We start from the raw sequence: 25,251 nt of genomic DNA, 5'->3' as shown, positions 1-25,251 counted from the left end.
GAAACATCGCTTGAGAGGATGTGACCAAAAGTGGCACTGACATTAACTTTCCAGGCAGCCACATCCTTTCGCCAGTTCAGGGTGGTTTGGGAATCAGCATGGCTTAGAAGGTGAGAAGTGGTGGCTCCATGGTCCAAAGAAGAGCGTGCACCTGTATGCACCCTGCACATGCATGTACACACACACACACAGACACACACACACAAGCACAAGCACTTACACACCAAGGACTTATCTTAACAGAGGGGAGGCACCTCCCGAGCTATTTCCATTTCCTTTCTCCAAGGCTCTGCTGGTTGCTAAGCAACAGGGAGGCCTCCTTCCCAGGGAGTGGGATGGGAGGGAGGGAAGGGGTGGAGGGAAGTGGGAAGAGAAGGAATCAGGCATGTCTGGACATCCCAGATGGGGCCTTCCTGCAATACACCCCCCCACCCCCCACAACACATACTCTCCTCACTGGCCTCAAAGTGTGCAGAGCCGTGGCGTCTGAAAGGCAGAGAAGAGAGAGGGGGACCAGGAGAGGAAAAAGCCTTGCAGGGGACAGTGACAGGAGGTGACAGCGGTAATGGGAACACAAGCTCCTTTCACATGTTCATCTGCCCAAGTGTCTGGGTCTAGGCCAGGGTTCTCCATGCCTTGCTGTGTGACCCTGAGGATGCTCCTGCCCCTCTCTGAGCCTCTGTTCTCATCCTGTGCCTGGAAGCATCATCCAGATTCTTCAAGAAGTCTCTTCGGGCTTTACAGAACAAAGCTGTTTTTCTAAGCCTTGCCTGCTTCCTGCCTGTCCCTACCCCAGCCCTGCAACCCTAGCTCTACCATGCTTTCTCTGAGGGTAACCCACAAGTATCACCCACTCACCAAGCCCCACCCAGAGCTCTGCTCGTCTCATGCCCTGAGCCAGGGACTTCCATGGAGCTTGGAGACCCCCATTGTCCTGGCCCACCACAGCTCACCAAGATCAAGTTTGGTCCCATATTCCATCTTGACATTGCTCACATTTACCCATCTCCTCCTCTCTCATTACCACCTCAGTTCAAGCCTCTGCCTCCGGTCCATTCTGGCGTCAGCATCCTGTCTGCCCACCCCTCTGCCCTGACCTCTTTCTGTTCATCTTCCATCATCAGCAACCTGGGAGCCTGGGCCAGGAGCAAATCAGACCCTGTCCTGCCCTGGTTAACAGCCTCCAGTGGCTTCCAGTCACCCTGGCTCCCAGTCCTGATACGACTTGGACCTGCTTCCTGGACCAACCTCTCCAACTGCCACGTCCACACAGATTCTCCATCCCTCTTGCATCCAGGTCTCCCTGGCGCCCCCCCCCCCACGCCCCCCCACCGCTCCCTTTCCCTGGGATGCTCTGCACTTGACTCTGGTATGACCTCAAAGTCACTGCTCACAGGCGTCATCACTTTCTGGAAGCCTCCCTCCTCCCCTCTCGGGAGCTCTCCCCCCTCACTGTCACTGTGGGCTCATAAGTCTCACTCCACCTGTGGGCCGAGGGCTTTTCAGCCCCAATTCCTGGTGCCAGCCAAGTGCCTGAAACACATGGGGCTCAGTGCCTGGAATAAAGAGGTGACAAACAGGGAGATGGCCCTATTGCATAGCACCTGGGGCTCTGCTCAGTGTTATGTCCCAGCCTGGGTGGGAGGGGCATTTGGGAGAGAATGGATTCATGTATATGTATGGCTTAGTCCGTTTGGTGTTCACCAGAAACTACATCAACATGGTTAATCGGCTATACCCCAATACAAAATAAAAAATCTAATGTTTGAAAAAAAAGGGAGATAGGACTGAGGACTACAAGCAGGATCCTTGATACAGTCTTCAAGACCCCTTTGTATTTCTTCTCATGAGATCTTGCAGCTTTATCCAGTGCTATACTTTATCCTGAAGCCAACATCCAGCTCCCCAGCCTGGGTCACCTGTCCCCAAACAGGCACTCCCACTCCTTTGAGCCTTTGCCCATGCAGTTCCCGGTGCTAGAATTCCATTGCCTCTCTTCCCTACCTGGGGAACTCCAGCACATCCTTCCGAGTCCAGCCCCAATGTCACCTCCTCTGGGAAGCCTTCCCTGCTTCTGACGAAGGATGAGCCGTTCCCTCCTTGTGCCCCCACAGCTTTTGTCCTCACCTCTTTAGACACTGAGGCTCAATTTATTGTCTGTGTCTGACCCCTGTTCTAGCCCTTCAACGGGAGGGGACCAGCCCTTCATTCCAGCTCCCTTGAGCCTACCCAGCACCTGGCAATGCAGAAGATGCACTGGGGGTGTGGGGGAAAAGTGCTCGGGCCCCCGCGAGAGCCATGGAGGCAGCTTCTCAGTGATGCTGCTCTGCATGATTGCCCTCAATGTGGGCGAGGCTCCCCAGCCAAGAACTTGGCCTGAGCTCCTTGAGGGCAGGGCAGGGGAAGCTGGTGGGAGGAGTTCTGAGTGTACTCAGGTCTCCACACCCCTAGAGGAGAAATCCTATCGCCAGCACTAGGAGAATGCCTGGCCGAGATGGCTAGGCTGCTGGGGGCAGTCTTTCAGAAGCGCCTGAAGGAAAAGAGAGGGGCAGGAAGACAGAAGATGGATGCTGTCTGGGTTTCCACTAGGACAGATGGTGAATTCTGCCAGCTTCACCTGGTAATGGAGGGCGCCAGGCAGGAATCTGAGGCACGTTATCAGAAGAATGACCTCTGAGCCCCTAGAGGAGAGGCCAGGCCCCTAAGATTGAATCATTGTATGCTGAGCCCACTTCTTTCCTAGCCAGGGTCGCTGGACCAGTAGACCAGGAAGTTATTGCAGACGTCAGATCTGGAGTGGGTTGCCATTCCCTTCTCCAGAGGATCTTCCTGACCTAGAGATTGAACCCGGGTCTCCCGCATTACAGGCAGACTCTTTACCATCTGAGCCACCAGGGAAGCCCTTATCTGATATTATCTATTACGGAATTATTGTGAGATTTCATAAGGAGAGAGAGACACTGTGTTGGTGGGAACTAACATTCCGTGCTATTTTAATTGGTGGGTGGATTAACCTGTGCTCAGAGGGAGCTAATGAAGGGGTCCATGTCACATTAGATGGGCATATCTAGGGAAGGACCACAGGGCTCCGTCCTCACCCATGTCTGATCTAGTATGTTCACCATTGACTGGAGAGAACTTTGATAACCTGATGACCAGATTCACTGAGAACACCACTTGGGAAGGTTCAGAAATTCAGAGTCAGAATCTAAAAAGACTCAACAGACGGAAAAGATGGAAGGAGTCTGAGAAGGTGAAACCGGATAATGAGAAATGCCACATCCTGACGCTGGGTCCCAAACGAACTTTCTAAAATTGGAGTGAGGTAGACATATGTTCAGAGAAGGCAATGGCAGCCCACTCCAGTACTCTTGCCTGGAAAATCCCATGGACGGAGGAACCTGGTAGGCTGCAGTCCATGGGGTCAGGAAGAGTCGGACACGACTGAGCGACTTCACTTTCACTTTTCACTTTCATGCATTGGAGAAGGAAATGGCAACCCACTCCAGTGTTCTTGCCTGGAGAATCCCAGGGACGGGGGAGCCCGGTGGGCTGCCATCTATGGGGTCGCACAGAGTCGGACACGACTGAAGTTACTTAGCAGCAGCAGCAGCAGCAGACATATGTTAGAAGCAGCATATTTAGGAAGAATTTAGGGGTTTTCAGTGGTCACAGGCTCAATTTGAGTCAATATCATAAATGTGGCTGCCAAAAGTGCATGTTATCTTAGCCTACATCAACAAAAATATAATGTCTGGAAGGGGGAAGTGATAAGAATATACAAGTGGTCGGAGGATTTAGGCCAAACCTGGCTGAATCTGCTGAGAAGCTTGTTAGAAGTAGGTTGGGTTGCCTGATTTTGCAAATAAAAATACAGGATGCACAGTTAAAATAATTTGAATTTCATGAATTTCATATTTGGGGCATCCTCATGCTAAAAAAATATTCATTGTTTATCTGAAATTCAAATTAAACTAAGTGTCTTGTATTTTATATGATTCCTATCTGAACCTACTGAATAAAAATCTCTGAGGGTGAAATTGTCAATGTTCTCCAGGTGATTCTGATACAGACCATCTGTGGAACAGCAATTGGGAGCCAGTGTCTAGAACAGCAGTTCTCAAATCTTTAATAAGATTTGAGGTGGAGTCAGGTGACGGGCTTGTTAAACCATAGATGGCCAGGGTCTTGTTGTTGATTAGTTGCTAAGTCATGTCCGACTCTTTTGTGACCCCATGAACTGTTGCCCGCCAGGCTCCTCTGTCCATGGGCTTTCCCAGGCAAGAATACTGGAGTAGGTTGCCATTTCCTGCTCCAGGGGATCTTCCTGACCCAGGGATCAAACCCGTATCTCCTGATTGGCAGGTGGATTCTTAACCCACCTGGAAAGCCCACGGCCAGGATCTACCCCGAGAATTTCTGACTCAGTAGATCTGGGGTGGGTGCTGACAATCTGCATTTCTAACAAGTTTCCTCTTTGCTGGACCTTGAACCCCACTTAAAGGAGCAAGCCCCTAGCCAAACTGGATGGTCTTAGAAGACAAACCCAGGACTCCTGCAAGGAAGTGGACTTCACATAAGCCCAAGATAGGATTTATTTTTCCCCATTAGCAATCAAAACTTGACAAAAACTAAGTAGTGGGGGGACTTCCCTGGTGGTCTAGTGACTAAGACTCCAATGCAGGGGGCCTGGGTTTGATTCCCTGGTCTGGGAACTAGATCCCACACATGCGGCAACTAAAAAAAAAAAAAATCCTGCACGCAGCAAGGAAGGTGGAAGCTCCCATGTGCCACAACTAAGACCCAGGGCCGCCAAACAAATAAATCTTTTAAAATAAATATAAGCTAGGTGGCTCATCCCAGGATGAGTGAGTTTCCCAATACAGGAGCTGCTTTAATAGGAGATAGGCTGTTATGTTCACTCAACAAACACAGCACACACTCATTTTGCCTTCCCTCCCCCACCAGCAAACTGGAGATTTGGAGACAAACAAGACCCCATCCTGGCCCCCTGGGAGCTCACCGGCTGGTTTGGGAAACCATAGGTAATTGCTGCGTAGTGTGATAGAAGAGAATTTGAGAAGAGTCTGCATCTCCCGCTGGTGGGTCGGGGCAGGTTTCCCAGAAGCGGGCGGAAGGAGCTAGAGACAAGGACACCAGAGCAGCGGGGGCCTGACCAGGACTCAGGAAATAAACGGACAGACCGGGCAAGACTGGGTGTGGGGTGGAGGAAGGTATCGCGGATGGCTTGGGGGGCCAGGTGCAGCCATTTGCTGTGATGGAGATTATGGAGGACAAACTGGGCTGTGTTAAGGGTGAGGGGCTTGTAGGGTTCAAACAGGCAGCTGTGAGGTCTAGAGCCGTAACCCTGACCCTGACTTGTTAAGATGCTTGGGGACACTGACACTGCGTCTCCTTGGAGACAGGGCAACACAAGGAAAGTCTTTTCTCTACCTGTTTGGCTGTGAGACCCTGAATGAGTCTGTTTCTATCTCTGGACCTTTGCTTCGCCACTGGACAATGAGGGGCTGGACTCAAAGACCCCACAGGTCTTGTCCTGCTCTGGAAGTCTAGGTTATACTAGCAATATATGTATAGGCCAAGCCTTCAGCCTGCTTCCTCCCTGCGTCTGTAGCCAGTGGCCAGAGTCACACCAACTCCGCCCAGAGCTCAGCCTGGGGCCGTCCCAGCACTGGGTCAGGTCCCATGGGTAGGCCAGATGCCAGGCCAGCCAAATCCATGTGTGGATTAAGTCATGGGGGGAAGGGGAGCATCCTCCCTTCTGCCAGCCAGGAAGTGGTTAAAGGGCCCGAGTCCTGACTTCAAGCCTCACAGCTGAGTCCCTGGGCCTGTCTCCTTCCCTCAGACCCCTGCCTGGGTCCCCTGAGCAGGCCTGGCTGAGGACAGGATGGAACACAGTCTGGAGGCTGATACCTGCAAGTCCAGCCCTGCTGGTAGACATTAATTGATGGGGCAATAGCCCATCTGTCCTGCAGGGTCCAGCCTGCTGACAGGCACAGAGGTCTCTGAGTTAATGAGATCATCACTCACCCCGGAGCTCAGAGGGGTAGATGCTGAGGGCGGGAGTGACCGGCCCAGGTCGGGGGAGAGGAAACAGTGGACCACATATGTGTCTGAGCAGACTGGGTCCTGCCCTGGGGAGCCTGGCTTGAGGCCAGGAAACAGGGCTGTGCCCTTTGGGGATCATGAGCTGAGTGACCTTGATCACGTAGCTTAAACTCTGTGCCTTGGTTTCCTTGCTAATCAGACAAGTCACACGTGTTAGTCGCTCAGTCGTGCCCGACTCTTTGCGAGCCCATGGACTGCAGCCCACCAGGCTCCTCTGTTCATGGGATTTTCCAGGCAAGGATACTGGAGTGGGTTGCCATTTCCTTCTTCAGGGGATCTTCCCAACCCAGGGATCGAACCTGGGTCTCCTCCACTGCAGGCAGATTCTTTACCATCTGAGCTACGAGGGAAGCCCCTCCTTGCTGATGAACTGGAACTAATAACAGCGTCCTCCCTGTAGGGCCGTGGTAAAGGACTAAGGCATGTGAAATGCTAGCACAGTGCCTGGCATGCCGCGAATGTCTCATAAGCAGTGGTGATTGTCAGGGGTGACCGTCCTCTTCCGGACGTGGAGGGGGCGAGGAGTCCCTGGACATCCAGATGTCCGGAAGGCTGAGCTATGATTGGGCGATGGGGACTGAGACCCAAGGGTGAGCATGGTTGCTGATTGTGGGGGGAGAAGAGGGCAGAGGCCGGAGCCCAGGGCAAGGATGACCTGGGCCACTGTCTCCCCGGCCACCACCCCGCCACTGGCCTCAGCAAACATCTCCCATCTCATGTGCAGTGTCTCAGTCTCCAGCCCACAAGGCACCAACCCAGGGACCCCTTTTGCTCCTGAAGCTTAGAAACTTCTCTCCCCCAGCGGGCAGTATCACTCCCCGGGGGTCTCCTTTTTCCCGTCCCCCTGCCGGCCAGAGACCCAGCTCCCCAGTGATGATGGGAGGATGCAGGGTTTTCACACCCTCAAAGGTACAGGTTCCTACAGGTTCACATAAACTCTCAACCTGTGGTCACATACAATTCAACCACCTTCTTGCCACTGAAGTCTTTCTGCTGTCTCCCACTGGCTCAGGAACAAGCAGCATTCGATTTGGGATCAGAAGATTAGGGCTGGAGTTCTGCTTCTACCAGCTCTCCCTGGGTGATCAGGAAATGTTACCAAATGTTCCCAAGCCTGAGCTTTCTCATCCATAAAATGGAGACAATAGTCCCTACCTCGAGACTTCCCTAGCAATCCAGTGTTTAAGACTCTGCTCTTCCAACGCAGGGAACATGGGTTCGATCCCTGGTCAGGGAACTAAGATTCCACATGCTGCGTGGAGCGGCCAAAAAAAGAAAAAAAAAATGCCCTCCCTCATAGGGTGGTGGGATCACTCATTCTTTCAGTGACAAGCTTGTTCTGAAGACCTGATTACCCCTGTCCCCACCCTGTCCCATGCCAAGGGAGCAGAAAAGAGACCAGGGTGGGTCTGTCTTTGCCTGTGATGGTCAGGGAAGGCTTCACAAGGGCAAAGGTGTTTGAAGTGGTCCTGTGAAGGATGAGTCTAAGGAAGGGGGTGGTCCAAGCAGGGGCAGGGGGTGTGTGGCACAGGCTGAAGGCACAGGGACAGTGGGGTCCGGGGCCCTGGGATTAAGAGGGTCAGGATGGAGCGGGGTGTGTGATGGCGACCAGTCTTCCCATGAAGGTGGGGACTGCAAACCCAGGGTTAGCCCTTCCAGAGAAAAAGCCCAGTGTGGAGCAAGGCGAGGGAGTGGGAGGGACATGCTTCCTGAGTTTGCTGGAGGGGAAAAAAAAAAAATCCTTTGTAACTGTCACAAACGTGATGGAACTGATAAACACACAAGAAACCAGGCACTTAGCTTGTGAAACTAAGTCTGGGTCTTTGTAGAAATGAGTGTGTAACAACAATGGTTTTTGTCAAGATATTTGATGAAGCTGGCAAAGAAAATCCATCTCCAGAGTGTCCGAGGAATCTGGGTGCTCCCTTTCCCAACCCCAGTCCCTGCCCTGAAGCCAGGCTGCACACCGGATGCTGGTGAGTGTCCCCAGAGTGCCTGGTGGAGGGGGTTCTCCAGCCAACCCCTCCCTTCCCTGCGGGGACCCTTCTCCAAACCTCCAGCAGGCTTGGGCAGGTGACAGAGGTCATCAGGCCACGGCCAGTGCTCCCTCCCTGCCCCAGGCGGTGGGGCTGGGGAGTTACGGGAGATGGCCCCTCAGCCCTAAAGGCAAGTCACTTATTCATGTCACAGCTACTCTGTGAATCTGAGGCTCACCAGAGGGGATGCAGGGGGAGAGGCATGGTGAAGAAGCAAGAGAACTGCTGGGACAGGGGACAGACAGGTGGCAGAGACATCAACTGAGCTAGAGTGCATTCGTGGAGGAGCATAGCTGGGAGGTCTTCCTGGAGGAGGAATCGTGAAACATAAGTAGGAGTGATGGACATGGAAGGGGAGGAAGGATGTCTTGGGCAGTGTGTGGGGCGTGTGGGGAGACAGTTTGGAAAAAAAAGGGAAGAACCCTGGGCTTGTGCACAGTGGGCCAGGAGGGGCCAGAGGAGCTAGGAATACCCTGCAGGCCGTGGGGACCCCATGAAGACTGCTGGGTTGGGGAGGTCATGGTCAGCTCTGCATTTCAGAAAGATCTCTCTGGTTGCCTGGTGCCTTCGATGTTGGTGGCTCCTGCCCTGGAGAAAGGTCTGACTCTCAGGATCGGCTCGGTCCACATTAACCAAGACGGATCAGCAAGTGACAGAAGAGCCGGCCTGGGTTCAGATCACTTACTATGGGCCCTAAGGCGACCTGACCTCATTTGTGCTCAGTTCCCTCATTTGTAAAATGGGGTTAATCTAAGCACCGCCTGCCGTTAGGGGTGAGGGAATGAATATATGCTCAGTGAGGCCGTGCCCAGGACCGTAGGAAGTTCGGTGTATAAGTATTTAGTGTCTGTACTACCCATCAGTTCCGTTCAGTCGCTCAGTTATGTCTGACTCTTTGCAACCCCATGGACTGCAGCACGCCAGGCTTCCCCATCCATCACCAACTCCTGGAGCTTGCTCAAACTCGTGTCCATCGAGTTGGTGATGTACTACCCATAAACAACACCAGCTCGTCTAAACCGCTATAGGCATGAGTTATCCAGGAAGACAGACAGGACAAATCAGAGGTTGATGTGTTTGATAAGGCATCAGATCAGTGTCCGCTTGGGGGGACTAGTAGATTGCCACCCACACGGACCAGTGGGGACCAGCCTTCACAGGGAAAAAGACGCTGCGGGGCCAGGCCGGGGAGGAAGGCACTGGCAGCGAGAGGGTTAGCCGAGCGAGCTTCCTCCCAGCCTCCTTGGAGTCTCTCTCGGGAGGCGCTGGCACTGCTGTTTGTTACCCAACCCTCGAGAAGACGCTGCAGGGGGTAGGGAGAGAGCTGAAAGCCTTCTCAATTATTCAACAGTCGGAGCTTCCTGCTGCTCCTGTTGGAGCCAGGGGAAGGCCGGCTAGAGCCCCCGGGCTGGGTCTGGCTGGCTTGGGGGGAGGGCTGGCTGTCGGAGGGACGGGCAGCCTGGACCTGGGCCGCAGCCCTCACGGTCCCACTCCTGCCCGCCCAGCGCCGTCTGCGGGGTGGGGCGGAGGGGGCAGCCTCGCCTAGCAGGCAGGCTTGGAGCTGTCTCCTGCCCTGCAGACTCAGACTGTGCTGTGGAATGGAGGCAGCATGTTGGCCAGGTTCCCAGAGCCAAGGTGGGGTGTCCGAGGGAAGCCAGGGAGGAAGGGCATGTCCGCTGTCCGCAGGAGAGGGCCAGGCAGCTTAGCTGACACCTGCGTCCTGGGCACCCTGTCCAGCCCCCCTGTATCTCAGACACGTGGGGCTCTGAGCCACCCAAGAACATGCTGGCCAAGCTGCTCCCTGTGGCTGGAGCGCTCTCCCCCTTCTGGTTCATCCTACAGAACTCTGCTCAGGCATCACCTCCTCCATGAAGCCCTCCCAAACTTCCACTGGGGGAGGCGCCTCTGCAGTGCTCCCAGAGCCTCACCCTGAGATTCCCACCCTCAGTGTTTACCTTGCTCTGTTGTGACCATGCGCCCCCTGACCTGGTGAGGGCTATCTAAGGGCAGGGACTGGGTTGTGTCCATCTTTGCGCCCCTATTGCCCAGCACAGAGCTTGGCACAAAGCAGCCATCTGTGAGTATTTGTTGAAACCCAGCCTGTGATGGGGAGCTCACTACTTGTTTTTTTTTCTTTTTTTTTTTTTTTTTTAACCCCTTCCATCTCTGGGGACCTCAGTGGCAAAGGTTCCTGGTTACCACTCTCATTATGCCCAGACTTTACATGTGTTGATATTTGCAAAGGCCACATGGTCACGTCCTTGGGAAGCCCTGGAGTCCAGCTCTGTCATTGAATGGATAGGAAGGCCCTGCCTGGCACGTAGGCTCCTGCCCACCAGCCCTGGGCCCTGTCTTTGCTCCTGTTGGCTCTGATTTGAGTTCCTAGAGCAGAGGGCCTGGATGGCAGGTCCCCAGGGACAAAGAGGCCTCAGCTGTCTGCTCTCTACAGAGCGACCCACAGTAAAGGCAATATAGCCTAAATGAGACCGGTGCAGACCACTGTAACCCAGGACAGGCCATAGAGGAACCAGGAGTTCAGGTTAGATGCTTGCTCCTTGGAAGAAAAGCTATGACCAACCTAGACAGCCTATTAAAAAGCAGAGATATTACTTTGCCAACAAAGATCCATGTAGTCAAAGCTATGGTTTTTTCACTAGTCGTGTATGGATGTGAGAGTTGGACCATAAAGAAGGCTGAGCACCAAAGAATTGATGCTTTTGAACTGTGGTATTGGAGAAGGCTCTTAAGAGTCCCTTGGACTGCAAGGACATCAAACCAGTCAATCCTAAAGGAAATCAGTCCTGAATATTCATTGGAAGGACTGATGCTGAAGCTGAAACGCCAATACTTTGGCCACCTGATGCGAAGAACTGACTCATTTGAAAAGACCCTGATGCTGGGCAAGATTGAAGGCAGGAGGAGAAGGGGATGACAGAATGTGAGATGGTTGGGTGGCATCACTGACTCAGTGGGCATGAATCTGAGCAAACTCCAGGAGATAGTGAAGGACAGGGAAGCCTGGCGGGCTGCAGTCCATGGGGTTGCAAAGAGTGGGACACAACTTAATGACTGAACAACAACAAAAATGCAGGGAACCCACAGACCAATGCAGACCAGTGGAACAGAGAGAACTCACAATACTGGTCACTGAAAACAATACAGACCAGTTCAACCCAGGAAGCAGCCCGTATAGACCAGTACTGGTATCAGACAAGCAAGCTGTGTTTTAGGCTCCCCTCCCCTGTGTTTTAGTAGAACAAAGGAATCCCTGCCCCCACCCAGCCCGCTCTATTTCTTTTCACGGCCCTCAGTGGCCTTCAGAGAACTGTAGACTTCCAGACAGGGAACAGAAAGCCACAGATTCCCTGTGACTGCCTGAGCGCAAATGGAGATTTGGGGTGGAGGAGGAGACTGAGAAAAGAACCTTATCATGGCTGAGCTGTCACTGGTGGCCTGGGCTGCCAGGGAAGCGGTGACGTCTGTGTCCTGGGGAGGGTTCAAGCCAGATGGCCTTGGGGTAGCGTCCTAGAGAGAGCCACCTAAGGTGTCAGGACACCATGTTCTCCGAGGACTCTCCCAAGCTGGCCTCTGGGGCTGAAAGTGAGAGTCGCTCAGTCGTGTCTGAGTCTTTGAAACCCTATGAACTAGACAGTCCAGGGGGCTTTCCAGGCCAGAACACTGGAGTGGGTAGCTGTTCCCTTTTCCAGGGGATCTTCCCAACCCAGGGAGCGAAGCCAGGTCTCCCGCACTACAGGCAGCTTCTTTACCAGCTGAGCTACCAGGGAAGGCCTGGAGTAAAACCAGAGGTGCCCCGAGTTGTCATCAGCTTCATTATTTCCCTAACCCGCTTCTTCTCCCCACAAAGGTCAGACCCACCCTGGTTCACACCTGAGAGCTGGGTTAAGGAAAGGGAAGATGGGCTAGAAGCTGCATGACCAGATCTCTTTCCCTTTTCAGGCTTCAGTTTCTCCATCTGGACTAAGCACTGGGGCCTGGATACTAGTGGGGCCAGGGCAGGGCTGGGCTCTGAATTCTTGGCAGCCCAACACTTGGAAGAGTCCAAACTGGGTGGTGATGTACCCCATGCCCCTGTTGGAGCTATCAGTAGGAAGGGTGTGTGCTGGACAGACAGACAAGCCCCTTCCACCCACTGGGGAGGGTAGAGCAGGGAGACAGGGCAGCTGCCTCTGCTGCCCACACAATCTCATTATGGAAAATTCCCTCTATTGACTCAGCTTTAATCAGGCAGGCTGCCCTGGGCATCCCCCCCAGGTTTCTGCTGGGCCGGGTGAGATCAAAGAGAGAGTCGGGCTGGGGGCTGGAGCCTCGTCTGCCATTCCCATCGATCCAGATGCGCCTCTCGTTGCTAGGCAACCGCCTCCAGTCTCTTCTGGTCCTTCCTTCCCCAGGGGCTGCAGGATCGGGCAGTAAAGGGGGAGAGAGACCCCACATTCATTCTCTAAGTCTTCTTACCATGCTCGAGACCTCTGTCATCAAGCCGGGAGCCTTCCTCACGCCCTGAAGGACCTCTCATCCTGGGAGCTTGACTCTCCCACCAAAATGGACCTCCTTTCTCCCCTCACATTTGTATTCGTCTCCAGAATACTCGAAACCCACACCTCCTATGCCCCCCGTAAGCACATCAGGAAGCTAGGCCAGGGATTCACCAGAGAGGGGAAGGGACCCTCTGGAGTTGAGGGGGTCAGTGAAGAAGTCCAGACATGGCTGCAGGCTACCATCTTCCAGCCCAGCATTGGACTAGATGTGGGAGCCATTTAATCTTGAGAGAATGGCTTTGAAGACAAATTCACACTTTCAGTTTTGAGTGGGTTGCCTTTTTTTTTCTTTTTCCAAAACGTAGGATGCATTTCATAGTAGTTTTTTCTTTTTTGTTTCAAGTGCTATAATTTAAAACTGTAAGTTGTGTTTTAAAACAGGTATAAAAATGTACTGTGGGTTTTGGGGGCTGTCATTGACTAAATAATGCAAATCGGATCATTTTATCGCAGTTTAATATTTTATATCGTTGATCTACCCTATACTGCTTCATCTTTCCCTTCTTAAAAAACTGAATGTGTGTACGTCATCCCCACAGTTGTTAGGTGGTGACCTACTTACATCACGGCTTATTTAGGATTTTAAGGTCTCTCCCCGCTCTGATGGAAAGTACTCACTCTTGCCTCTGGTACTTCATCAGACTTTTTTTTTGTTTGTTTAAATGCAACTATGGGAAAGGAAGTGGTAATGCAGTTCCCAAAGCATGAAGACCCAGGACTCAGGTGTCCGAGGACCGTCCCCCTGGGCTGCCGGGAGAGGCACCACCTGGGCAGCCGTCCTGTGCCCTCCGTCCTGCCCCTGCCTGCCGCCTGCTCCCCCAGCTCTGCAGGGCACTGACAACTCCGCCCCACGCCCCTGCCCAGACCCAGTCACACGCTTCAACTCTGAGCAGCACCGCTTTCCAGGGTCCTTGACAAATGGTAGCCAATTAATGTCAATTAATCTGATTAGCCTAAATAGTTAATTAAGCAGTTAATTAACAACATCATTGACAATAACCTATGGCTCCCGAGGGATGGTGGGTGGGAGGCAGGGATGGCAGGGGGGCAGGGGGGCCCTCCTTGCTCTGGGAAAGGACAAGCCGGGTAAGTTCACAGGGAGAATGGGGGGTCACTCTGGCAGCTGTGGCCTCTCCGAGTCCCCACCCGGCTCTGCCTTCGGCCCCAGAATCTTCATCAGGGGGTTCGACCCCACCCCGGCCACAACCCCTTCCCCGGCCCCCTGCCAGGTCTGAGAGAGTCTGATTCTACGAGAGGCTGAATCTCAGCACAGCAGAGGAGGCAGAAAGGCATCCTATCCGGGAAATGGTTCCACCCCAGAGTCGGAGCGAGGAGATCCCCCTCTGCTGCCTCGCCCGGCCCCACCCCAGTCCATACCCCTCAGAGTTTACAACCCCCACCAGGGCCCTGGACTCGCCCAAGCTGCGGAGCAGTCTTGGAGGGGAATTGCCCAGTCTACAGATGAGAAAAACCGAGCACCTCCCACGTGCCAGGCCCTGCGCTTGCTCTGGGCACCTACGGCGAGGAACAGCACAGGGCCGCTGCCCTCAAAGAGCTCCTCATCTGGGACGTCACAGAACAGCGCAGCCTCTTCGCAGCCTCTTTGCTGGGTGATGCTGGTGACGCTAACAATCCCTCTGTGTTTCAACAGCCTCTGCGGTGACCTGACTGTTGTAAGACGTTGCGAGGACTAAATGAGGTACGACGTGTGAAACCCTTGTGACGGTGCCTGGCACACGGGGGATGCCAAATGGGTGCCCCGGATGGTTACCGAGGGAGGCAGCCAGGAGGACAGAGTATAAAAGGCGGGGCGGGAAAGAGGCGGTACCTGGGGGCTTGGAACTAGGCATGCCACAGGAGACGTGGGAGCAGAGACTGAAGGTCACGGAGGTCAAGGAAGCGGGAAGAAGAGCATGCGGGCCAAGGACAGAGCATCTGCGAAGCAGAGGCCCCGGTTCTCGCTGCTAGCATGGGTAGTCCCCGGGGAGCCCCTTTGCTGACCACCTGGCGCTGTCTCAACGTGGTTAATCGGCTCTACTCCAGCATAAAATGAAATGTTAAAGAAAACTCAGACCCCGCCCCCAGGCCCTACAGTCAGGTTCTACATGGGCGGGCCCCGGGAACCTGCTGTTCATGGACGGTTCTGGAAATACCGAGGCCGGTACTCTGCACCTGGAGACCATGGCTGCCGCGGTTCTGGGTGTCCCAGCTGCGGCAGGGGCGGTCCCAGGCCACGTGACCTGTGTCCTGAAAGCATACCGCTGGCCCCCCTGTCCACTCCATCTGTCCAGGCCTGCCTGCCCTTCAGAGATGACCTTCCCGAAACTGCTCTGGCGTGTGCTTACCTGCGGGAAACCTCCCTTGGTTTCTCTGCTGCCTGCCAGAGAAAGGCCAGACTCCGCAGCCTGGCATTAAGGCTCCTCATGAGGTCTCCCTCTCCAGCCTGGCCCCACGTTCCTTAGCCTCTCCGGCCACCCTCCTCCCCAAGTGCCTGGGGCTCTTCCCTCCTCCAGGGCTGTTGTTCAGGCTATTCCTTCTGCCAGAAACGCCCTTCCCCTTTTTCTCCCCCTGGAAGACCTGTCCTCCTCCTCTGGGGACCATCTGTGAAGCTGGCTCCAACATCAACCAGGTGGGCCACCCTGGCCCCAACACCAGTGCCCGGGCAGCTCTCTGGATGGTCCCACATAACCCATATTCCATCCCCAAATATTCACCAGCTCTCGGGCCTGACTCCCCACTAGACGGAGGGCGGCTCCTCCCTTTCTCCAGTGCTGAGCATGGGGGCTTGGGGATGACAATGATAACTGAGTGTTTTAGGTCAGAGGGGCTGCTGAGCTCATGTTTGATGAATGAATGAATGACCGTCCCTACTTTCTGATGTATGAGGAGCAGAGGAAGAGAGAAATTGGGAGGCAGGGAAGAGAGGTGTTCTGGGGTCAATAACGGATGGGTCATAAGGACAAGGAAGCACGAGAGACTCTGCCAGGCAGGGAGGGGGGACAAGGCTGCCTGGAGGCAAGACCTGCTGCAAGTCCCAGCTTCCACTCCATCCTGCTCTGGCTGCCCGCTGGGAGAAGAGGTGACTGGGCCCCTCTGCCCAGCCTGAAGCCCACTTCCCCATCCTGGTTCTTCGGTGCTGACGGCTGTGTCAGCCACTTCCCCCCAACCCCCTACAACCACTCTGACCCTACCCAGACCCCTGCCCTCTGGTGAGCCTGGCCTAGATCCACTCCTGTCAAACCTCCTGGGGGCACATCCCCCACACCCACCCCACTGCAGCTGTGCCCCACCCTGACCCCGACCTCCTATCCTTGGTCTCTTCTCTCCATTGTCCTCCCCACCAAGGCAGCCAGAGGGGGCTTCCTTAAGTGTGGGTCTGATCATTTCATGACCCTGCTCCAAAGCCTTCCCTGACTCCCATCCCTTTCCAAGCCAACTCCCAGCACTAACAGTGGCTTTCAAGGTCCTTCAAGACCTGAGCTGGCTGGCCACACCCCTGGGGTTGCCCTCTACCTTCAGGCATGCCATGGCTAGGTTAGATCATCGGCTATCCTCTTAGTTCACTGGGACTTCTCATCCCTGGGGGCGTGGACCCGCTGTGATCAGGAGTGCCTTACCTTTACTTCTTCTGTCTGGCACCTTTTCTGTTTCTCTCCAAAGCCCAACTTCAAAGTCTCTCTCCCTAGCACCTCCTCTGGCTGTCCACATCTCTGTGGACATCTTAGTCCCTAGCAGAACCTCAATGGTCATCACTCAATTACCTCACCCCTCCCTTGCCCCCTAGCGTGGGAGCTCCTCAAGGTGAGGGTGGGTGTTGGCTTCATGGCTAAGTCCCCGGTGTTCATACGATGCTGGGAAAATAGGAGGCACTCGGTGGCTGCTAACGGTGTGGTCTCACACACTCGAATGACCGCCACCTCTGGGCCGTGCACTGGGCCTTTTCCCTCCTTGGGTGCCTTCACACTCACCACCCGAATCACTTAGCAGTGTGCACCTGGTGTTATCAGGCCCATTTCACGGGGAAGGGAAACAGACCTGATTGTGGAGGTGGGGGTCAAGATGCGATCAGAGCCCAGGAGATTGGCAGTCGCCTGATTCCCAGTTCTGAGCTCCCTCTTCTAAGGTCTGAGTGGGTCCAGGTTCTCACCCCGCCCAGGGGATGTAGGACTGTCTCCTGCTCCACCTCCCCCACCGTGGTCCCTGGCAGAGGGAGGCAGCACCCCCTACCCCCACCGCCCCAGTCCCCAGCTGACCCTGGCACAGGCCCCAGAGTTATCCTCCCCAAGGGAAACCCATGACCAGCAGCCCCCCAAAGGTGTGCTCCACCCGAGAGGGTAGGAGAAGAGCAGGTCCCCACCCCACCGCCGCAGCTCTCCCTGGCTCCCCGGGAAGCTGTGCGACCTGTGCCCAGTGTCCATCTGGCCTGAAAAGTAGGCTTTTTGCAGAATCTTTAAGGATATCAGAGAATTCTCACTATAGAGTGAAAAATAGCATGTCGAGTTTGCTCAACAGGGTGTTCCCAGTTATTTAATGCTATGTATCTGTGAACACACGGACAAAATCCTGGTAGGAAGGACCCCTTTGTTCACTGTGGCTGCCTCTGGGCGGTGGGACCACACGTGCCCTTCCTCTCCTTGGTTTTTCTATCTCCCGAGTCTAACCCGATGAGGATGCACCATTCTTAACATCAGAAGAATTCAACGAAACTTACTTGTCTCTATCCTAGCGAGTTTGGGGGGTATGGGGGTGGGGAGGAGTCTCAGTCCTAGGAGAGATCTCAGAGCCACAGGCCATTCTGGACGCTAGAAACAGGCAGGCTAAGAGCAACCCCCCCACCCCACCCCACCCCAGCTCAGGAAGCTGCTGGGGCCTCAGGGTCCGGTTCCCTGGGCTCAGGGCCCCCTCTAGTCCTCCCAGGCCCCGGCAGGGTGCTCCAGCTGGCGCGGCAGCCTCTGCAGTGGGCAAGAGGCCAGGGCGGGGGCGGCAGGATGCTGAGGCCAGGCTGACTGCCGGGGAAGCAGCGACGCAGACGGATGGGCGGGCGGCTTTGGGCTATAAGCGAGGAGGCCCTGGGGGTTAGGGGACTGCTCTGGAGCCTGGGCACACGTGGCCACCGAGGTCTCTCTCCCGGGCACAAGGGGCAGCCAGGGCCTGCCTGGCTCGCTTGCCCAGGCACCCTAAGAACCCTGTCCTGGATGAAACAGAGTCAAGAGAGCTGACGCCCTCCTGTTCTCATGATCCAGAAGAAGGTGAAGGGAGGGGAACCCAGGGGTGTCAGCGGGCACAAGGCCCCAGTGAAGACCTCGGCTGGGCCAGGCTGGGGTCTGTAACTGTCGGTAACGGTCCCTCCCCATCACGGGCTCCTCCTGCGCTCTCACTCCGCCCCCTCCCTTCTCTAACCCCCTCCTCCTCTCCGATCTCACTCCCCTCTACTGAGCCCCCCTCCCTTCTTCTAACTCCTCTCCACTCATGGTTGCCCTCCTTTCTCTGACTACCACCTCCCTGCGCCTCCTCCCCCTTCCTGAGCCTCCATGACCCACGGAGTTGCCTGCCTTCAGCCGGGGCCCTCTTCCTTTCTCTCCTCAATCCCTTTCCCCTCTCGCTGAGCCCAGATGTTGGAATTGAGAAGGAACTCCCCCATGTCTTGCCTGGCTGCTCCTCCCCCAACACAGCCTGAACCAGAACCAGTGGCCCTACCAACCCACTCCCCCGGCAGGGTTCTGCCTCCTTTCTTTAGAGTGTCAGCTGCAAAGTCTCTTCCTCTCCCCAACACTCTAAGAATAAGCCTCCACCACTGTACCCCGGCTGCTCCCCTGGATGTACGACCCATGTATATGTGTCCTGGTGGGGCAGTAGGGGGTGGGGTTCCTGGGATTTTGTGAACAATTCCGGGAGGAGTGTGGAGAGCATCTTTAGTGTCTCTGCAGGTCACCTCAAATCTTGGGCCGGGAGGGCTCCATCCTGGCTTGGCCTTAGAAGCACAATCTCCTCATGAGCCACTGGGCCTCTTCCAGCCACATTTTCCTCTTTTAAGACCCCAGGTTTGTAGTTAGGAGGGATGTGGTTGCATGGGCTAAGTCGCTTCAGTCATGTCCAGCTCTTTGCAACCCTATGGACCATAGCCCGCCAGACTCCTCTCTCCATGAGATTCTCCAGGCAAGAATACTGGAGTGGGGTGCCATGCCCTACTCCAGGGGATCTTCCCAACCCAGGGATAGAACCCACACCTCTTATGTCTCTTGCATTGGCACACAGGATCTTTACCACTAGCACTACCTGGGAAGACCCCAGGAGGGGGATGGGTGAATTTTAAATCTCAGTTCCAATGAATAAACCTAACCTTCATACACTGGGGATGGATTCTACCTCTGCTGATGGAACCACAGGCTTCCTGACACACAGATTTATGGAGCAGAGAGATCTTAAAATCTTAGTGCTGGCAGGGCCTTCAGTGGGTGGCCGGGGGTGGGGGTCATCTAGTCAAACCCTTTTATTTTGTGGTTGAGGACACTGAGGCCTGGAGAGAGGAAGGGGCCTGTTCAAGCTCACACAAGGAGCAGAGATGGGCCCAGAAGGAAGATCCTTGAACTCCATCACATGCCCCTCTCCCCCGTCCCCACATCCAACCCCTGCCAACCCCCAGTGCCCTGGCTGGTCCTCAGGCAGGAGAGCCTGGGGAATAGAGGACAGAGTGGTGTTGTGGGAGCCACACCGGGCCCCTGAGGCAGTAGCCTAGGATTGCCCCGAGACCTTGCTCTGTGACCTTGGTAACATCACGTCCCTTGCAGGTCTCGTTTTGCTCCTCTGTGAAAGGGAGATGGTGGCAGCTTTGGCACCCGGTTATGTGAGGATGAAATGAGATAATGCGTGAGAAGAGACAGGCCTGTGGCAGGGGCTCAGAGTGTGTGTAGGAGTTAAGGAAGGCGGTGGGGGGGCTCTCCCCCATCACCTCAGAGGCACCCTGGCTGGCTGCTGGGACCGGAGGAGCTACAATTCTGCCCCACCAGCAGCAAGAAGCAGGCAGAGGAAAAGCCCGTGGGGGAGGCCGACAACAGCAATGCTGGCAGTTGCTCTGGACCATGGCCTCATCACAGGGGTGAGGGCTAACCGCCCAGAGAGGAACAGGCGGCCACCAGCTTGCCGAGGTCAGCAAGAGGCTGGCAGGCAGAGAAGGTGAGAGTGGGTGGGGCGGTGAGCAGATGGGCCTGCCAGACCCAGGCTCCCCCTCTGGCAGGTGTGGCGGTGGTGGGGCTGGGTTGTGGTGGGGGCACCCAGCTGGACAATTCAAAGCAAGTTCCACCTCCAAATATCCCAGTGACCTTGGGGGAGTCGGCTCCTCACTGCATCACACCTCCTCACCCATACGCCTCAGGCTTCTCACCTGGAAAGCTGGCATCATGAATCAAGAAACTGACATTTAACTGGGTCTTGATATCAAGGGGCCATGACAGGATATCAGCTCCACTCCTGTCCCAGGGAAGACAGCTTGGGTGGCTTCATGACCTTGTGAAAGTCATTCAAGTCTCATTTCTCAGTTGTGAAATGGGGACATTGATGGCTTCCTTGTTAAGTTTTCATGAGGATGAACTGAGTTAACTGTAGCCTAGTATGGAGCCTGGTATGAGACCCTCAGCCAATGTCTACCCACTCTGAGAAAAGAAAGATGTGCTTCAAACAATACTGAAAACATTCCCCCCTTTGTGTAGCTTCTCTTAAAAATTCTTACTTGTGTTTGATTTACTAAAACTTGCCCAGCATTGCATAGCTTAAAATTAGTTTCCTATCCAATAAATAGTTGAATTATTTCTTTGACCACCAAAGTAGATACTGTTAACGCTATACCTGTTTTACAAATTGGGAAACAGACTCAGAAAGGTTAAGTGGTTTACCTGAAGTCACACAGCTTAGATGTGAACCCATGTCTCTCACACTTCAAAGTCCATGACTTTCTACCCACTCAACTCCACCTTTTAAAATCCAAACCACTCTTTATTCGCTCTTCAAGAATTCCTCCTCCATTGCTCACAGGAGAGTGGGATGGGGCATAAAGTTAGGGAACCGAAAAGCTGATGTTGTGTGGGAGCAATTTCTGAGCCAGCTTGGTCCTATTTCTGGCTGGGTAAGGATCTGACACCTGCTGAGACCATGACCTTAAGATGCCCCCTCTACAGAGAAATTCTCCAAACCCTGCTCAGGTCTCTATCGAAGCACCTGCCTTTTCTCTTGTCATGGGACAAAAGGTCAACCCAGGCCCCTTGAGCCAGAAGTGGATGAGTGAGTGAGGTCTTGGGAAAGTGAGAAGTTGTGGCTGGGATAGAGCACAGACACTGGAGTACCAGGTCAGACCTGGGTGCCCTTCTCTTGCTCCCCTTCAAACACATCCCCACAATGGACCTGCTGCCAGGAGCAGGAACTGCAGGAGGCTTCACACTGTCCAGGCAGGAGCTCTGGGAGGGAGGGTGAGGAGGAGGCAAGAAAGAGGCTGCGTCTCTTCTCTCTCTCTCTCTCTTTTTAAACCAAGAATTTGTTGTGGGGTTGGTTGGACTCACTGTGAGTCCCAAAACCCTCCCTGGGAACCCAGAGAGACCACAGAGAACCCCCCCCCCCAACTCCTAATGGTTATTATCTCTTCTGTGTCCTTCATTTTCTCCCCAGTGAGAGAGTAGATGCCATCCTGTGTGAGACCCAGTTCTTGTTGCCAGCTTATGCCTCCCCAGGGGCATTTGGGCAGCTGGGAAAGGGGCCAGACTGTCCCTGATGCTGCCACCCTGTGCCGGACAGAGGCCCAGCACTCAGGTGGGGGCCTGCTCCCTTCATCCCTCCCAGTGACCAGCATCTCCACAGAGTCTCTTCACTGGTCTTTCCCTTCCCTAGGGAGCAGGTCCTTCTTCTCAATTGCAAGAGGGCAACTGGACTGCAGTTGGCTGCCTCTCTAGCATCCTTATGGACCAGGCCGTGGTCATTTAAGCTCAGTGGAGTCCTCCCCGAGACCCGGCAGGGTTCTCACTTTCTCCATCCCTCTCAGTGAAATGAACAATGTTCCTCATCTCTGTTCCCCAGGTGCCTCGCACCCCCCGACCAAACACACAGACAGTCCCCCACCCGCTACCGTCCGGTATGGGTTCCGTGGACTCTGGGCCCTGGCCCAGTTGGGGAGGCCCAAGATCCAACCCAGCCCCAACCCCTCTGGGAAATGCCCCCGCCCCAGCCGGGGCTCTCACCTCCCTGCTGACTGCTGCTCTCCGCCGGGTGCTGGAGCCAGGCCCTCTGGTCCCGCTTGTCTGGGTGGCCTCCGGGCCGCCTCCTCGGCTCGGCTCGGCAGGGTAGCTCCGCGGCCCCCGCGGCCCGCGCCCTCCGTCTCCCCGCGGGCGCCGCCGCCGATTGCTGAAATGCTGGACAGCGCACCACCATGGAGGCGGCCTCCCAGCCCGCCGCTTGCCGGCCAGAGCGGCCCAGCACCTACAGCGCCCTCCACAGGCCTGGAGGCCGCCCGCAACCGAGGCAAGGGACTGGGCGTCTGTCGTGGAGGAGGGGGTTAGGGGAAAGAATCTCTACTGCAGTGACCTGTTCCACGACTTAGGGGTCGGGGGCGGAGCAAGAGATCCCGCTGGGATGCCCCCTTTCATCGTGCATCCTGGTAGCCTGACCGAGCCCAGGCGGGGTGGTGGGAGACATCCCAAAGGAGGGAGATTTTTGAGAACGGAATCGCTGGACCTTCCGTGGTGCTGCGTTGGCTGTCTGGAGTCCTGAGTTCAAGTCCCACTTTGGTTACTCTCTTCGTGACCTTGGAAGCCTGTCGTCCTGCAGCTCCCACCTGCGTTTCCTCTGCTGGACAGTGAGCCGGCTGAGTGGAGGGAATTCAGGGGTGGGGCAGACTCTGCAAGGAGCATTGGAAGCACAGAGACCTTTCTGTCGTGGGAGGAGGCCAGGGAAGACAAGGCGTTTGCTTGGAGCCACGAGCAGTGACCCTGTGCTGTCTTAGGAGGCAGGGCTGAAGTCCCAGAGCAGGTCGGAGGCTGCGGAGGGACGGGGTGAGGCAAGGGAGGCACCTGGGGTGCAGATTATAAGAAGGCCTTTGAGGGACTTCCCTAGTGGTCCAGTGATTAAGAATCCGCCTCACGGTGTGGGGGACCCGGGTTTGATCCCTGGCCAGGGAACTAAGATCCCACATGCCCTGGGGCAGCAAAGCAGGTGTGCTGCACCTAGAGGCCGTGGGCCACAATGGAAGATCATCGTGCTGCAACTAAAACCCGATGCAGCCAAAATTTAATAAATATTATAAAAGAAGAAGAAGAACACCTTTGTATGACCCTGAGAGTCATCCAAGTAAATGTTTGTTGTGAATCTTACAAACCCATCTGTATATATGTGTGTCTGTTTCTATATTCCGTCTGTACCCTCCTCCCCTCCCCTCTCCTTTCCCCCAAGTTTCTTCACCTACTGTATGTCTTTGGAGTGTATGTCAGGGTCTGTGTGTGAGTGGTTGGGATCCGGGCACTACAGGCCCATTGGGTCTGCAGAACAAAGCTTGGGGGTGGGGGAGAGGGGTGGGGAAGAGGGGTGGGCTACAGCTGCTGCCGCCAGTACTGCAGCCTCATGGCCCCAGGGGCGAGTCCTCTGCTGGTCTCCTGCCTTCTGGCTGCATGAGTATTTCATATGCTGGGGCCTTGAGCTGGCCTAGCACCAATGTGTTTGCTTCCCCTGCCTGGGAGGGGGCTGCCCCCTTTTGCCTGGCCAGGACTCCCAAGGCAAAGCCTTGAGTAGGCAGATCAAGGGCTGGGAGAGGGCCCCTTGCCTGGGGAGCATGGCTGGGTGTGTGGAGGGGCGAGGGTGAAGGAAGTCATAGGAGGAACAGGGGGGTGGCACCCTCCCGGGGTAAAGCCCATGCCTTAAAAGAAGTCACGTTAGTATTTTGAAACGTCACTGCACTGATTCGGTTCCTGACCAGCCCCAGCCTCAGCTCTGTTTGGGGCTAGTGCCTGGGAACACACTGCCCCAAGCTGGGCACCCCTCTTCCTGCCCTCCCTCTTCTGCCTCTGCAACCCTGCCCCGTGGATTCACAGTGGGAACTGCTTTAGTGAGAAGGGCAAAGGGGCCTGCAAGCTGGCTGCAGGCAAGCCTCCCCCGCTGCCTTGGGCCCTCTCTTCTACCAGACCTGGGATGAGGGAGCCCTGGAAACCTAGGCAGCCTCTTAGCCCGAGTCACCCCCTCACCCCTTGTACTCCCGTGCCCTGGTTCAGAGGAATAGACCTCTGTCTTGGTTTCCCTACCAGCCTGCCAGTTTTCCAAAAGGAGCTCCTTCCCTTGTGTTGCTTATTTTATCAGTGGCATCACCATCTGCGCTGGTTTTCCTCTGCTCGCCCCTCTGGTCCATGCTTCTCCTTCTCTGCCCTCTTCTGGGTCTTGGGAGGTTGACCTCTGCAGATTGATTACCAGGTCCCCTTCTTGGCTACCGACTGGGTTCATCCGAGGGGAAACATCACTAGAAGAATGAAGGGTGGGAGGAGAGAGGTTAGGTGTTTATTCCCCTGCCCAGTTCCTCTCCAGCTCTGGTCCAGCACCCCACATCCATGGCTCCATTTTCCTGGGCAAGCTCTGGCATTAAGTTCCCTCCCGGTGGCACTTCAGGCCTGGAGGTGCTAATGGCTCCCGCTGTGAGAAGTTGCTGGGTGCTTCTCTGTCCCTCACTGGCCCATTCTCCTATCCCCACCCCCATCTCTGTGTATAGTCTCTTCATCAGATTCTCTTCCATTAAACTTTTGGAAGTGCTGGCGACTTCATTCTGGGTCCCTGGCCCATCACCTTCCCTCTTAAGTCCAGTCTCTAAGTCAGAATCCTGTGAGTCTTTGAGCTTTCCAATTCCCCCTTCTCCCTCCCCCTTCTACCTCCTGGAACTGTGTCTTTTCTTCACCCCCAGGGTGTCTACATGGCCCAAGCCTGGGTCCTGGATGCCGGCTAGTGCCTGTTCCCTCCCCACTCACTCTCCCCAGAAACATACATCTTTGTTTGGCTAGCATTCAATCAGTGAACCCTTCCAATGAACCTCATAAAATAGCATCTCCCAGTCCCACACTATCGTTCATTCTTATTCTCCTTTAAAAAAGTTTATTGTGGTAAAATATTCATGACATCAATTGACCATTCTAAGTGTTTACAATTCAATGGTGTTAAGTATATTCACATTGTTGTACAACCATCGTCCAAACCCAAGCTGAAACTCTACCCATCAAACTCCCCTGGTACTCACTGTTCTACTCTCTGTCCCTGTGACTCTGACAACTCTGGGGACCTCATGTCAGTGGAATCATACAGTGTTTGTCTTTTTGTGACTGCCTTATTTCACTCAGCAGAATGTCCTCAAGTTTCTTCCATGTCATAGCATCAATGGACTTTTGGGTTGTTGCCACTTTTTGGCTATTGTAAATAATGCCACAGTGAACATGGGTGCACAAATGTCTGAGTCCCTGCTTTCAATTCTTTGGGTTCATACCTAGATGGAATTATTGGATTATATGGTAATTCTCGGTTTA

The 25,251-nt window shown here is 54.8% G+C and overlaps 1 protein-coding gene across 1 annotated transcript in view; it reads right to left on the bottom strand.

Moving 5' to 3' along the window:
- SRRM3 (serine/arginine repetitive matrix 3) overlaps window positions 1-22,110 on the bottom strand; it is a 53,989-nt gene extending 31,879 nt beyond the window's left edge. Inside the window, exon 1 of the mRNA XM_043915026.1 lies at window positions 21,943-22,110. The gene's annotated coding sequence lies outside the window, so the exon portion shown is untranslated. The remainder of the gene's footprint in view (window positions 1-21,942) is intronic.
- Between the last annotated feature and the right edge of the window lie 3,141 nt (window positions 22,111-25,251).

Source organism: Cervus elaphus, chromosome 10 (genome assembly GCF_910594005.1).
Source record: "Cervus elaphus chromosome 10, mCerEla1.1, whole genome shotgun sequence".
Taxonomy (NCBI): domain Eukaryota; kingdom Metazoa; phylum Chordata; class Mammalia; order Artiodactyla; family Cervidae; genus Cervus; species Cervus elaphus.
Note: the sequence above shows the minus strand (reverse complement) of the source record. Positions and strands in the feature narration are given on the sequence as shown.